The 14078-nt window shown below is 44.5% G+C and overlaps 1 protein-coding gene across 16 annotated transcripts in view; it reads right to left on the reverse strand.

The window, feature by feature from the left end:
- The window catches only part of Erc2 (ELKS/RAB6-interacting/CAST family member 2), a 1070830-nt gene that overhangs the window by 104227 nt on the left and 952525 nt on the right, over positions 1-14078 (reverse strand). For 2 of the 16 annotated variants that reach the window (XR_001872873.2, XR_003846883.1), the window contains one exon: positions 283-471. The exons of 12 other annotated variants lie outside the window; for them this stretch is intronic. The gene's annotated coding sequence lies outside the window, so the exon portion shown is untranslated. Of the gene's footprint in view, positions 1-253; positions 472-14078 lie in introns of those variants that run through there. 2 more of the 16 variants (XR_003846882.1, XM_029555342.1) reach the window with 2 other exon arrangements.

A 14078-nucleotide genomic window follows, 5' to 3' on the forward strand; every position in this document is an offset into this window, starting at 1 on the left:
CTCACTAAAGAGCTCCAACAAATGATTCTCTTCTCTTCTCCACATAGCAAGACACAGACACACTGTGTGCAACCACAATGAGATAGCTGTAGCAATTTAAAGCATGCATTAGATGAACCTGGGCCCACAGTCTATGAATTAACTACAGACTCCTACACTCCAGCAAAAATGAAGTACCCATGAGCCCCCAAATCCAAGGTCATTATTCAGTTGCTCTGAAACCCAGCACTCCACAGCAATTGCAGTTACCCACCTCCAGAAGGGTAAAAGTAAACATTGGACCTGCTCTGGTGTTACACTGCCACCGGATCCTCCCCGCTGTCTCCCTCCTCCTCTTCTTCTTTACAGACAGGTAAAGTTGGATCTCTTGAAGGAACTGGGGGCTCCCACTCTAGGCAAAGGTTGGACAGGTGATCAATGTACTGCATGAGATTTGTCTGTGCCTACGTGCCTCCGACAGAGCTGGATCATCTAGGGCAATGAAAATCGTAAGCAACAAGAAAGCGGTATTAACAGCAGGGGCTGGGAACCCCAGGCAGCACACCCAGCAAGCAATCCTCTCCACATCCGTTCACTCTCACACACAGGCATTGTGCCGGGCTCTGGGTAGAGAACGAGTGAGGGAAAGACTCACAGCCCTGCCCTCATAGAGCTTACAGGCTACCGGGGAGACAATAAGACAATTACAAGACAGGGGGGCAGTCACCTAGAACATGCTATGGAGTATAAAGGCAGCCAGCCCAGATGAGGGTGAGTGGTCAGGGGAGGTTTCCCAGACGTGACATTTAGCACAGAACCCGAGACCCAATAATATCAGGGTGGGTCAACACATTCAGAATTCCTAAGGCGGAGAGCAGGGCTATAAAGAGGGGCAGGAAGGTCTTATTCTCCCCCATTCTCGAGCCCAGAACTCTACACCCAGCGGGAGCACCCAGACTTGGCATCTGGAGCTCTTACCATGAGTCAGCTGCGCTGGTCAGTTGCATTTCTACCTCTCTGGTGGCTCTCACAGGAGAGGCGTTAGGAAATTGATGGTTGTATATGAAGGGAGAAACAAGCAGTGCGGGGGCTAAGTGTTCTGACCCAGGTGAGGTGCCAGCTGTAGTTCAGACTGTGGGTTTCTAAAGTCCAGCTGGGACGTTCTGAGGTTTTCTCTCTTAGGCGCCCCCACTTTGCGCCTCTTCTTCCCTGCAAGTCCATGGGAAACTGCAGAGGGAGGTTTTGTGCCTCTCAGCCTTGGTGGTTTTCGTGTCTAAAACCCCATCACAGACATAATACCTCCCACTTGCCTTGGGCAATTAAGGAAACCAGATAGTGGGTGAAGCCAGTGTTGTCAGAGGCCTCCATGTGAGGAAGACAACATAAAAACAAAACGAAACGAAAGCTTGTGAAAATCCAAGGAGCTTGAATGTTGTCCAGGGTTCTTTCCAGCTGTTTGTACACTGTGAAAGAAACTACTTTAAGGGGTGTTTCAGAACAGTGATCAGCACATGGTCATCGAAACACACAGCCTGGAATGGTTTTCCTTTATGTTACAATATTATCATAAAACCCAAGTCCTGCAAACATCCCTGATTGAACCCAGAAAGAAACCAAACCCTCACTTCTAAGAGGTGGAACAGGCAGCTACTTCAGAGACAAAGAAAGGATGTCTTTTTAACCTATGACAACACAAATTTGTTTAGGTTTTCCCTCCGCTAAGTAAGTAAGCAATTAGGTTTTTTCCAATAAAAATATCCCTATGCATGTGCAAACACCAGAGGCAATCATATAATTACCCTGCCCAATCAGATTCAATTGCTGACAGTTGAGTTCCCACTGCTCATTAACTTCAGATCACAAGAAGGTCTACGGAAGCCCTTTCCTCTCTTTACAAAGGTTCCTATGATACCGGCCCAGGCCTGGCACTACTTCACGCAGGATAATCAACCCCAAACCGCCAGTGCCAAGGCCAGCCTGCCCTGGCTTCCGTCTGAAAAAAAAAACAAAAACAAAGAGAGACCTGAAGACATGCTGGTTTAAGTGCCCTGGCTTCGTTTGGGGGGATCTCACTTCTAAATATAAGAGTGTCTTTTCACCCCCACACTTTAAGTGCCGTAATTACATAATTAAAACCAATTATGTCATTTACCAGAGACGTTTTCAAGCCAATTACCTCAATCATTGACCTCAGAAGATTTCCTACAATGACCTGCAACAACGAAGATTGGGATAAATTTAGACCCTGGCTTCCGATGGAAGGCTGGCACGGACTAGCCTGGTGGGTCAAAGTTAGTGTAGACAGTTATATACTGTAGAGGCTTAACTGGATTGATTCAATTTAACATCACCATCATTTTGTCTTTTCACAGTCCTTCCAATATTCTAAGATAATTGATATTTCATCCCACCCTGACATCGATGTTTGGATAAGAAAGGAGGTAAGGAAAGTTACAGTTAACCCAGCTCAGCGCGAGCTGACTGCAATGGTCGGGCAAGATCTGTGTCTTTGGCTACAGAATCCATTTTCTTAGCAAGTTGTGTGTGTGTGTGTGTGTGTGTGTGTGTGTGCGTGCGCGCGCGTGCGCGTGTGTATGGTGTGTGTGTGTGTGTGTGTGTGTGTGTTCTCCTTGGCATCCTTTCCTCTCATTTTGACTATCTCACCTCCGCTTCCCTTTCAGGAAACACACGTGCCCCACTGTCAGCTCACACGCTTCCCATGAAGTTCCACTCAGGTCAGAGATATTGTCCACATGGGTCATGGTTCTCCCAATCAGTCCTTAGCATTTGTCTAGCTGAGCGTTGGTTCAGGGATGAACACATGATCCCATCCAAACCAATGTGACACACACAGCCTTTGCTGAGGATCTTGGGCGAGAGTCTCTCATTCTTCTTAACTGCACTTATATGTAAAAGGAGAGATGCTCCAGGAGGGAGCAGCCTTCTTGTCCCCAGCAAGAGAGAGAGAGAGAGAGAGAGAGAGAGAGAGAGAGAGAGAGAGAAAGAAATGAGAGATTCAGGAAGGATTTGGTTCCATCCAGCAAACAACCCACAGATGGACTCATGTGGACAGATCATTTAGAGCATGAATTAGTTCAAAAGCACTCAGGAAAAACGGGGGAATATCACCACCTAGAGCTTGGACACACTTGGTAACTAGGATGCAGTTAACTGAGCATGCCTATGGGCAGCAAGCTTGCCCTCTACTCCAATTTTTGAGTTATTTAAAGAACATACCATTTTATGGGCAGGAAGAAGCACTTTAATCTGCAAAATGATTTTTATCACAAACTAAACATCCTTGTAACTTTTTGGTCCTCTGCTTTTGTCAAAATTCTCTGTACTCAGAGCAAAGGCAGCTGTTGGAACTAGGAAGACCTCCCTCACCGTGCACTTTGCCCAGTTCAGTGGTACCCTCGTGCTTACCAATGCTTAGACCACATGGGATGTAAGAACTCGGGACTCTCACGCTCATCAAACCGGAGCATTCTCTCCACCCCAACCCACCTCAGCCTGGACCTTGAGGGAGAGCAAAATGAGCCAAAAATCCTTTACTGGCAGAGTTTCAGACTAATGCTATGGAGTTTGGGACAGGATCATTATTTATTATGGGGATCACCTGTGCACCCTAGCATGGGCGGTGGCCTCTCTAGCTACCCTCTAGATGCCAGAAACACCCATTTCCCCAATTTGGGACCATGAAAAATAACTGAAGACATTGCCAAATGCCCAGTGAAGGGGGCCAAGACCAGCACTGATGAGAGCCACTGCTTTCATGGGACATTTGAGTATTTATTGGTCTCCCTCACAGCATCTTTGAGGAGGTGATGCCTCAAAGATGTGAAGTATTGTGGTCTCTTCAACTTAAAGAGGGGTAGCGAGGGACTCTCTTCACTCTCCAGCGAGATTCCAGAAAAGAAAAACCCAAGAAAGCAATACTACAGTCTACCATGGTAACGGAGCCTCTAAGACTCGCTGACCAGTTCAGAATCAGAGTGGGGAAAATGCTTGGAATGGAAATAATTTTACCTAAATACCAACGAGAGGAAAAGGACACAGATGGTATTAGAAACAAAGGACAGGCCTCTACATGGGGAACTACAACGACAGCATTTGGCTTCTTCTCCAGGAAAGAAAATACAACTTTAAGATTGCTGCTGGGCTCCTTGCATTCAGGTTTAGTGACTACCATGAAAGAGATTGGGCTTAACAGAAATGGCCCCTCGGACAAAGACCTGGAAGTCACTCACTTTGCAGGAAAAAAGAGCCCAAAGCGGTTAACACCTCACTTACTTGGACAAATGTGGGAGAAGATGTTTAAAAGAAGTAAAATGGATGGCTTTGGAGAATATTTTCCAAAGGAAGGCATCTGGTTGCCCTGGATTGTAAGTGAACTGGCAAAGGTGCCCCCTTCACACAGGGTTTGAAGGAGAAAATAAAGCAGAATTCACTGAGGTGCACATGTGAGTGGCTAAGCCATGAAGGACTTTCAATTAGCTAGTCCTCTCAATGAGAGTTGTGATCTTCGTAAGAACAGCTAGATGAGGCCAGTCCAGGGATTCCAGAGTAACAGGATTCCCCAGAGACTGTGCTTCTAGGCACACTTCTGTCTGTGGAGTCCTGAGTTCCGACCAAGTCATTCAGAAGAACCGTGTTGGTTTATGTGTGAAGACTGGGCCTTGTTGATGTTTTCTCTGGCATGAGAATGGTCTTACCAGCTGTCCAGTTAGAAGATCCAGGGCGGAAAGCTCGAAGGAAGTTCATTGCCCCAGAGGTGATGTCTCAGCTCCCTCAAGGCCTAGGCACCCCACACTGCAGTCATCAGCTTGTTCAGCTGCCCCACTCCTCTGGTGCCTCCCTGTGCTTCGGTGTCTCACTGAGCCCTAATTATATTTGACTGTGGAGGGAGACGTGTCTGAAGTGGACAGAGAGCAAGAATAACGGGGTCTCTGAGGGGCCCCGGCACTGCTCCTAGTGCTCCTTCAGGTGCATTTTTATTTCTTTTGGTAGTTAACATTTAGAACAGCCGGAGGAAACCAGAAGAGCTTAGCTTGATGTTCTAGCAGAGGCCACAGCCCTTTTTCTAAGTTGTATCAGCAGTTCTCCTTTCCAGAGGCTGGTCATCAAATGGAGAGGAGTTAGTTCCCAAGCTTTAATGAAGAGTTCTGCAGGGCCCAATTTTCTCAAGGATCAATTTCCTCCACTCCACGCCCAACACTCACATCCCTGAAATCCCTCATGTGTGTTCTTCAGAATACCTGGCACTAAAGCCACACAATTTTTGAGTGTGGATGAAAGGAAGAAACATTGATAACGAACACCTTGTTGGCATCAAATAAGTTAAGGCACGAGCACAGGTCCCTTTGAGCAGGCTTGTGCTTCTGCTTCTTAAACCTGAGACTACATTTAGCACAAGACAAGTGCTGCCCTCCTGGTGCCTCGTCACCATGAAGTGGAAGAGGCACAAGGGGTCGCTCTCAGGGCCAACAACCAGAGACTTCCGAAAGCTCCAGCTCCATTGTTTCGGCCAGTTTCGGCCAGTGAGGAGCCTTGCTGCCAGTGCCGAGCAGTGTGTAGAAAGAATCCCAGGTGAGGAACCAATTGGCATCAAGGGAGAAGTTTCGGCAGGTCCAGGAATTTTAGGCAAACTTCTGCACTGATGCCCAAATGTTCTATTCTGAGGCAGAGATCTACGGATTTCATCATATTGATAACAAATTAAGACAAGCTCAGCCTCAATTCCCTAAAAGTTTTTGATACATAATTTATGTACCATCAAGTTCACCCATTGTTAAGTGTAAAGTTCAACTACCACCACAATCTAGTTTTGAAACATTTCTACCATCCCTGCCCCTGACTACCAGACCCTTGACTATTTACAGAAAACTTCATCTAATTTCTGCAACAAAAGTTCTAGGATAGAAAGAAAAATACTTCTACATCTGCAGCCAATTCGTTTTTTTCCCTTCCCAAGGATGCTACTGAAAACTTATTTATCTGAAATTCAGATAGAACTGGGTACCATATATTTTAGAGGTGGTTTTTTGTTGTTGTTTCTTTAAAAATTGCTGTCATAACTCTTATGATGGTCGGAATTTTTTATTTTTAATTTTTTTTTGAGACAAGATCTCACTAGGTAGCCCCAACCAGCCTGGAACTCACTGTGTAGACAAGGCTGGCCTCCAACTCACAGAGATCTACCTGCTTCTGCCCCCCCCCCCCCCCCCCTAAAGGTGTGCAGACACCATGCTTGGTGAAGCATATTTCTTTTTATATATTAATGAATCATTTCATTTCAGGTGTGGAAAATCCTATCCAATCACATCCCAAACTTCAGGGTTTTCTTTTTTTTTTTTTTTTTTTTTCTTTTCTGAAATGAGGTCTTGCTATGCTTCCCAGACTGGGTGTGCGCCACCATACCTGGCTTGGCTGTAGGAAATTTTACTGGAACTCGGGACCTTGTACATGCTAGGTAATTGCTGTAATGCTGAGTTATAGTTCCAAACCCTCCTATACATGTTAAACCTGCCAATCCTAGTCCAAGACCAAGGTAGTATTCAGTCAAAAAAATGATTATTCATGCCGAGAATGAATGGGCATTATCAAGAAATGTGTTACTTCACCCAGATTGAAGCATCTAGGCCCTGGCTGGTCAGAACCTGGCTCCTGTTAGAATTTAGGCTGAAGACTAAAGCTACAGAGACAGCTGAAGGAATTCACAACTCGACTGTTTTACAAGGAAGCCTGGGACCTCGGCACTCAGAGGATTATATGCTACATTTGCCCTGAAAGGTTAAAGGGGATGTAATTGTTAACCTTACAACTAACAATCTGAACTAGAAAGGTGACTTTTAGGGGCACAGATTATAGGGAAATCATTCTTAACTCTTGGGTGTCACAGGCTTCTTTGAGAGCATTTAGCAAAAGTCATAGACCTTCCCCATGGAAAAAGTCTTATATACACACACATTCACACATTCACTTTTACTAGTAAGTTGAGAGAGCTTGAATAGATTCTGTGATAGTGTTCATGGACCATTTAAGAGGTCCCAGAGGCTGGGCGAGGAATCCCAAAGTCTTTCTACGTTCCTATTCTTCTCTCCTGCTTGGATGGAGAGAAGAGGTAGGGGTCAGAGCGAGGAATGGAGTAAAGCTGAAAGACGTGGCCCGGTGCTGAGGGCTGTCCACCGATGAGCAGTAAAGCAACTCCCTGAGCTCACGGGCCCTGGTTTCATTGTGGGGAACCAACAGACCAGCCTGCCTTGTTTGCACAGGTCATGTCCTGCAGACCCAGCAGCAAGATTTCTGGGAAGGGCTCTCTTAGGCTCTGGAGCACTGCCCAAGATTTTGTATTTAAAAAAATGTTTGAAAACACTGGCTATGTAGTGACCACAGTCTACAAAGCACTCTTAGTCCTAAGTCATCTGATTATCTGATTCTGGATTCTCCAGCACAGAGGTCAGGAAACAGTTGGGGAGGATCTGGGCATTTTTTGAGTCCAAGAGAAAACACTTGGCAAGGACAGAAGACGACATCTAAGCCTAACCACTTTCCTGTTCTCCGACATTTTTTCTCCTTCTGAGCTGCTCTTCCCCTTCCTTCACGTGTTGAGCTGTCTACTGCTCCAAACTTCTCACTCTTCTCCGAGAAAAGACAAATCACTTTCCTTCAATGTCACGAGCTGAATTTTCTTCTGGGTAACCAAGTGACCTAACATGAACTGTTGCATCAGTAAGAGCCCAAGTGGAAAAAGGACAGGTGTGCCCTGCTCTGAGTCTCACAGTCACTCCTTTGTGCTTCACAGCCAGTTTCAAATTAGATCCTGGTATTGTCCTCCCATTTTTATAACGAAAACTAAAACACTACGTGTTCTATTCATTCATTTTCCTCAAAACCCATCTACCACCTTAAGGAAGTTTATTATCATGTTCAATGACATGAACCATAAAAATATTTTGAAGGTTTATTTGATATTCGATGATGTCTAAGCAAATGTATTGTGTTCACGGTTATCATCTCAAAGAAAAATAAATCGCTTAGTTTTCAAGTTTTATCTTATCCGTCTCCGGTCCCTGAAACAGCGTGAGAAATACACTCTGTTCTTGCTTGTTGTCAAAGGGTACTAGTGGCCTGCTGGGAAGAGCATGCTGGGAAATAATGTTCTGTACTTTGTGTTAAGACTTAATGAAAAAAAAAATAGAGAGCTTGTGTAAATCACAGACAAAGTTGACAAATTTCACGGCTTAGTCATGGTTAACATATCGGATTTCATGGTTTGACAGAGATTAACAAGAAAATCATATTAGAGTTACAACTATTAGTAGATTCTTAGGTGTTTGGTAAAGACATTCCAAGCTTTCCAAATCTCACTGCCCACTTGGTACCACCCTTGTCTTCTCCACCATGGATGCAGAGCCCCAAGGAGGCCAGGCAGAGCAAATGGGGTCTCCCAAGTTCCTCAGCTACCACCAAGTTAGAGCAGGGGCAGAGCCAGCGACTAGCAGCGCCCTGGGGAAAGCTCTCAGCCTCTGTGGAATAAAGCAAGGTTTAGCATTTGGAACTCAATTCATAAAACAGTAGGAATGAAAAAAGAGCCTGCTTCTCTATAGTAAAGAGGTTTGTCTAACACAGCATGTACTAAAGACAGAAACAAATTATCATTTTTTGAACTATGATATTTGAGTTGAGAAGTAAGTTTTCATATCTTTATGAGGAGGCCATTCAGCAGAAGCCTTGTGTTTAGAAGTGGTATGCGGGCAGGGACTTCAAAAAGCCTGCTGCCTGCCATTTGGCCTCAGGGCTCTGCATATCCTCTTTCTGCTAAGAGGCCTGCCTGTCAGTTTTGCATAAAACATGCCAATTTGTCAGCCATTTGCTTTCCTTCTCTTTCGAGTCTTCCTAAGGATAAACTCCCCACACCTTCAGGTCTTCCACATGGCACATCCCACTAGAGGGTAGAAATCCATTCCCTCTGTCTCAGGCCTGTTTCCTTCCCAGGCTGTCCTCCTGGGTCTTATAGGATGTCCTTAATCAGAACCACATTACTCAGCTAGAGGAAGTCCTCCAGCAGAGGCTGGCAAGCCTCAATGGCAAATTAGTTTCAGAACATGGAAGGTCACATTGGGAAGAAAAGGCCCAGTTATCTATTATGTTTTCTTTAGTTGAGAGAATTAAGGCAGGGTGCCGAGCTCTGAAGAAACCCAGAGTCTGGTAAGGAGTGGCTACTCAGAAAAGGAGTCCCATGGTCTACAGGAGGGCACAATCCTCAGTTGTGAAAACTGAAAGTTCTGGCATTCCAGATGTCCTGGACCAGAGCAAGGATTTTTCTCTCTACATAGATGGGTTTTTATGCCTCAGTAGCACCATATGTGGGTAAAAAATATAACCATGTTTTAAAAATTGCAACTGTCACACAACTGTATATTTATACATACAGACATATATACATGCACATATATAACACCCATGTGTCAGATAACACATATTTTAATAATTACAGCTACCATTTATTTTATGTGCCTTGATAAGCATTTTTGTGACATCATTTCGTTTAGTCTCCCAAATTAGCATGGAAGAGACCATCTCTGTCCCTACTTTACAGGGATTGATATTTTCTGGATCCACAAAGTTAGACAGAGTGCTCAAATGGAACTTGGGAGTGCCTGTGTGTTTTGTGTCTGTATGTGGGGAAAGGGGAGTTCATGGATATGTGTGTATGTAGATGTGGGTGTCAGGAGTGTGTGCACATGTGTATGGATGTGGGTGGAGGCCAGAGGTGGACATTGGCTGTCTTCTTCAATTGTTCTTCACCTTATTTTTTCAAATTTTATTTTATGTATATGTGTGTATGTGCATGTGTGTATGTGTGTGAGTGTGGTAGCATGCATACCACAGTTGTGTGTATGGAGGTCAGAGGACAACCTGTGGGATTTAGTTCTGTCCTTCTACCACATGGGTTCTAGGCGTCGAACTACAGAGTACTCAGGTTTGGTGGCAAGCATTTTTACTGAACTATCTCACTGTCTGCGCATCTTAGTTTTCGACATAGGGTCTCTCACTGATCTTGGAGCTGGCTGGTCAGCGAGTTCCAAGGATTCACCATTCTCTGCCTCTCCAGGGCTGGCATTACAGACTTGTGCCACTACACCTGGCTTCTTATGGGGTTGCTGGGGATCAAGACTCAAGAGGCACTGAGGCATCTCCCCAGCTCCATTAGCCTATGTTTTAGACTACTGAGGATATATAGCTGTGGAAATTCACATGGGTTCCATAGAGGAGGGCCTGTGTTAATAGTGACCAAAACTCAGACTTCCAAGATGGGTTTGGTTAAGGAATGAATGTGAAGAAGCTAGGCTTTAATCTAATCAAAGGCCTTCCTCAGGGATACAGGCTACAAAGGCTCTGGGCAGATGAAGGGAAAAGTGTGAGTTGGTGCACATTGCCAAGACCAGTCTTCTTCACCCACTCTCCCAGGTCCAGCCTTGCTAGAGAGACAGGGAGAGGGAGAGGGGCAGGGCGAGGAGGGGTGCTCTGCCCCAACCCACTTCCACACTGATGGCACTCCTTTCTCAGGTGTGGGTACTCCCTCAAGAGGCTGGGGCAAGAAGCATTTCCAGGGCACCCCCACCTCACTAACACCTCAGGCAGCTAACAATTATAAAGGAATGAACTTTTTCATCAAACATCCTTCCATAAAACCATTTCCCAGGAAATGGAACACAGCATGGAGCTAGCTGACTGCAATTTTCCACCAACAATGAAGGCAGGAGGCACAGGTACTGTATTTAAAGAATTTTCCTCCAGCTTTTTGGAGTCTCTCTCCCAAGGAGGCACACATTGCTGGGCTGAGGTCTTCCCCTCTGGCCATCAGGACTGGAATAGGGAATAGGCCCCTGTCTCTTCAACACCCATGTGTAAAATGCCAATAAACAAACCAGCAAAGACCTACAGGCCTAATTGCCTTTTAACTCCACCAAGATGATAAACTCCCAGAGCAAAAAGGAAAGACTCCCAGGGATTTAACAAGTTTATCTGCTGCCACTTGAACGTTTTCTGTCTGCCTACACTTCAGTGAATTCACTAATAAAAGGATAAAAGAGCCCTGAGCCTCAGACCCTTCAATGGCTTAGAAATCACAGATTCAAAACGTATGGCCAGCAAAAATTAACCCATTAGCCAAGCTTTATTTTAGGTGTTTGTAAAAGCTAGAGCAAGGATGGTGGGTCCTGCCTGTTTCTGGCAATTTCCTTTTTGCTGACTAAGGACATCAAATTATCTATAAATAAAGAAAAGCCTACTCATGAACGAACTGGAAACAATACAGCTCCTGAGCACACTAGAGTTTAAGACAGGTAAGAAGTCAAGCCCACGTGTGATGGCGGTGGGGGTGGGTGGGTTGTCCTGATCATCCTGTTTACTTCCACAAAGATATTTTCATCTCTCCTTGAACTTTCAAGTTTCACTTACTGGTTGTTTCTGCTAATTTACACCCCACCCCCACCAGGAAGAGAAATTCAGAGCACTCTGCACTTACTAGAGTTAAAGAGGAAAAGTGAAACAAAGCAAAGACTTGTGGATCGATAGGGAGATGATTGGTTCCCACTGGGGCCACTGGGGACCAGAAGTGTGGGCATGACCTCTCTAGGAAGCCATTTCTCATTTACCTAGATCAATGTGCAATTTCACTTTGAGGAATTTACTCTGAAGAAGTTATAGGAGAAATAAAGGCTAATGACAAGGAGCTTCAGGTTTCTGACAGGGATCATTTCAAAATAAGCCATGTCTACCACTTAGGATTGGATAGACGAAGCAGGTGATGTTGGAGGTGAGCATCAGTGTGGGAAACTGTTCACCATACAACATGAAGTTTGAAAACTGGGTTATAAAAACTCTTATAATGTGATCCTGTTCTTTTTCATATAGAAAAAGTAGAAAGATGCCTGAAATGTTAATATTTCTGGATGGTAGATTTGAGAGGATTTTAACTTGCTTTTACAAAGATTTTAATTAATTATCAATTAATTCCTATTTGCAATGCTAAGGATTGACGTAGGGCCTTACCCATGCAAGGCAAGCACTCTACCACGGAACTATGTGATACCCTTAACCACAAGAATTTTTAGTTATTTGAATTTTCTCTTTTACATTTATTAAAGGGGGGTATCATGACATGTGTAGAGGTCAGAGCACAGCTTGGTGGAGTCAGTTTTCTCCAACTACCACATTAGTTCTGGTGGTCAAACTCAGGTCAAGCGCTTTTATTGACCAGGTCATCTCACCATTCTAAAATATTTGAATTTTTCAATAATAAATGTGTATTGCCTTTAGAAATCAGTCAAAATTCTAAAGCAAAAAAATAAATCAGTAAATAAAATACCCCAACACCACCACTCTGCTGTGCAACAGAATGACCACCGTATCCCGGCTGACAGAGAAATGCCTTTCCTCAGAGAGACACAAGTTCTCACACGTGTCCAGTGCTTCATGAGAGCGTACGACTTTTGATTCAGCATATTCCAATGACTTGAGAACTGAATGGAGTTCAGTGGGCTCAGCATCTCAGCAGTGACCTTCTTGGGTGGCTCCTATTTCTCCTTTCCATCAGGAGACAAAGGCCCTGAACTCCTCCATCACGCCGACCTGCTTCATTTAATAAAGCGAGAGTGGCTCAGGAGTGGGGAGACCGCCAACTGAAAAACTTGGAGCACTATTTTTCTATTAAAATCTTGTCCATGTTTTTCCTATTGGAACCTGGAAACTGGACAAATTCTGAAGGAATCCAAAGGAATTCCTTTAGAAAAGAATTCTGTTAACACCAAAAGCTCCTCAAGCGCTACACAAAGCAGATGCTAGGCTGCATTAGGCTGAAATGTACAAGCAGGGTTCAAACCCGAAACGATGTGTCCTTCGCACCAGGCTGGGCCGCGTCAGGGCTGATGCGTTTGTACACTGATCCCCTCACAAGCCTGCATCTCCCTACTTCATCATTTCATAATCAGTTCCAGATTTCCTATTGCTCCCACAGTGTGAGGCACGGAGTTACGAATTTAGGAGTTGTAATGTTGAAGGGGATGGAAGTACAGAGGAAATCACGATGAAATAAACCCCCAACTTAAATTCTGTTTTGTACCCCCTGAGAAGGAGCAAATAGAGGACAAAACTTGGAACCCAGCTGGTCCCAAGAAACCGTTTGAACATGGATGCATGGAAGGATTGTATATGTAAAATGGACCTTTGGCTGGGAAATTAGTGGATGGAACACTGGGAAGTTCAAAGGACTCCTACACGCACGAATGCATTGGTGTTTTAGGGATGTCTGGCAAAGCACTATAATACTTGTCTCAGAATTCCAGACTACGAAACAGTTAAACTGAAAGACAGGTAAATTTAGGCTAAATATCAGCCCTGAAGTTCAAACACAGCTAGCCTCTCTATGGGTCTCAACTGGAGCTTTCTTTGAAATATTGCTTTCACATTCATTAAAGAAACTTCTGACTTCACAAATGACGCACTGCAGAGATAACCTGAGCTCTTCCTGGCCAGGCAAATGACTGTTCATCTTTGAAGCTTGCACATTGGGATTAGGCTGTTTGTCTTTCACCTTGAAGAAGACTCCACTCCATTGGCCAGGGAGTCCTGGGCAATTAATTGGTAGTTGATAAGTGTTATCAAACTCATTTAAAACACACAATCTTTTCAGGACTAGCTTTGCTATCATTTTTGTTTTCGAAGTGGTTGTAGTCTTGCTTAGTATTAACACTTTTCTTCCAATAAAAAACCAGGAAGTGAGTCAAGTTCTAAAAATTTAAACTGGATGCTTAACTAATTTGAAATATATGCAGGGTTTTTAGATTCATAAACTCATTTTATAACTCGGCCTTGAATTTTATATACTATAGCACCAGAGAGAATGAGTTGTCTCCTCACAGCCCAGATGGATCTTGGGATAGGCATCTACTTGTTTTTCGTGGTGACTCTGCACATTCCACGGAAGCCTGGGCATAAACACAGGCTCTCGCCCTCTAACCCCACCGGTCTGCTTCCCTGCACCCATGGTCTAAAACATCTCTTCTTCACAGGTATATGGTCTTGAATTTGTC

The sequence above is a fragment of the Nannospalax galili genome, unplaced genomic scaffold (assembly GCF_000622305.1).
Source record: "Nannospalax galili isolate Female #2095 unplaced genomic scaffold, S.galili_v1.0 scaffold485, whole genome shotgun sequence".
Taxonomy (NCBI): domain Eukaryota; kingdom Metazoa; phylum Chordata; class Mammalia; order Rodentia; family Spalacidae; genus Nannospalax; species Nannospalax galili.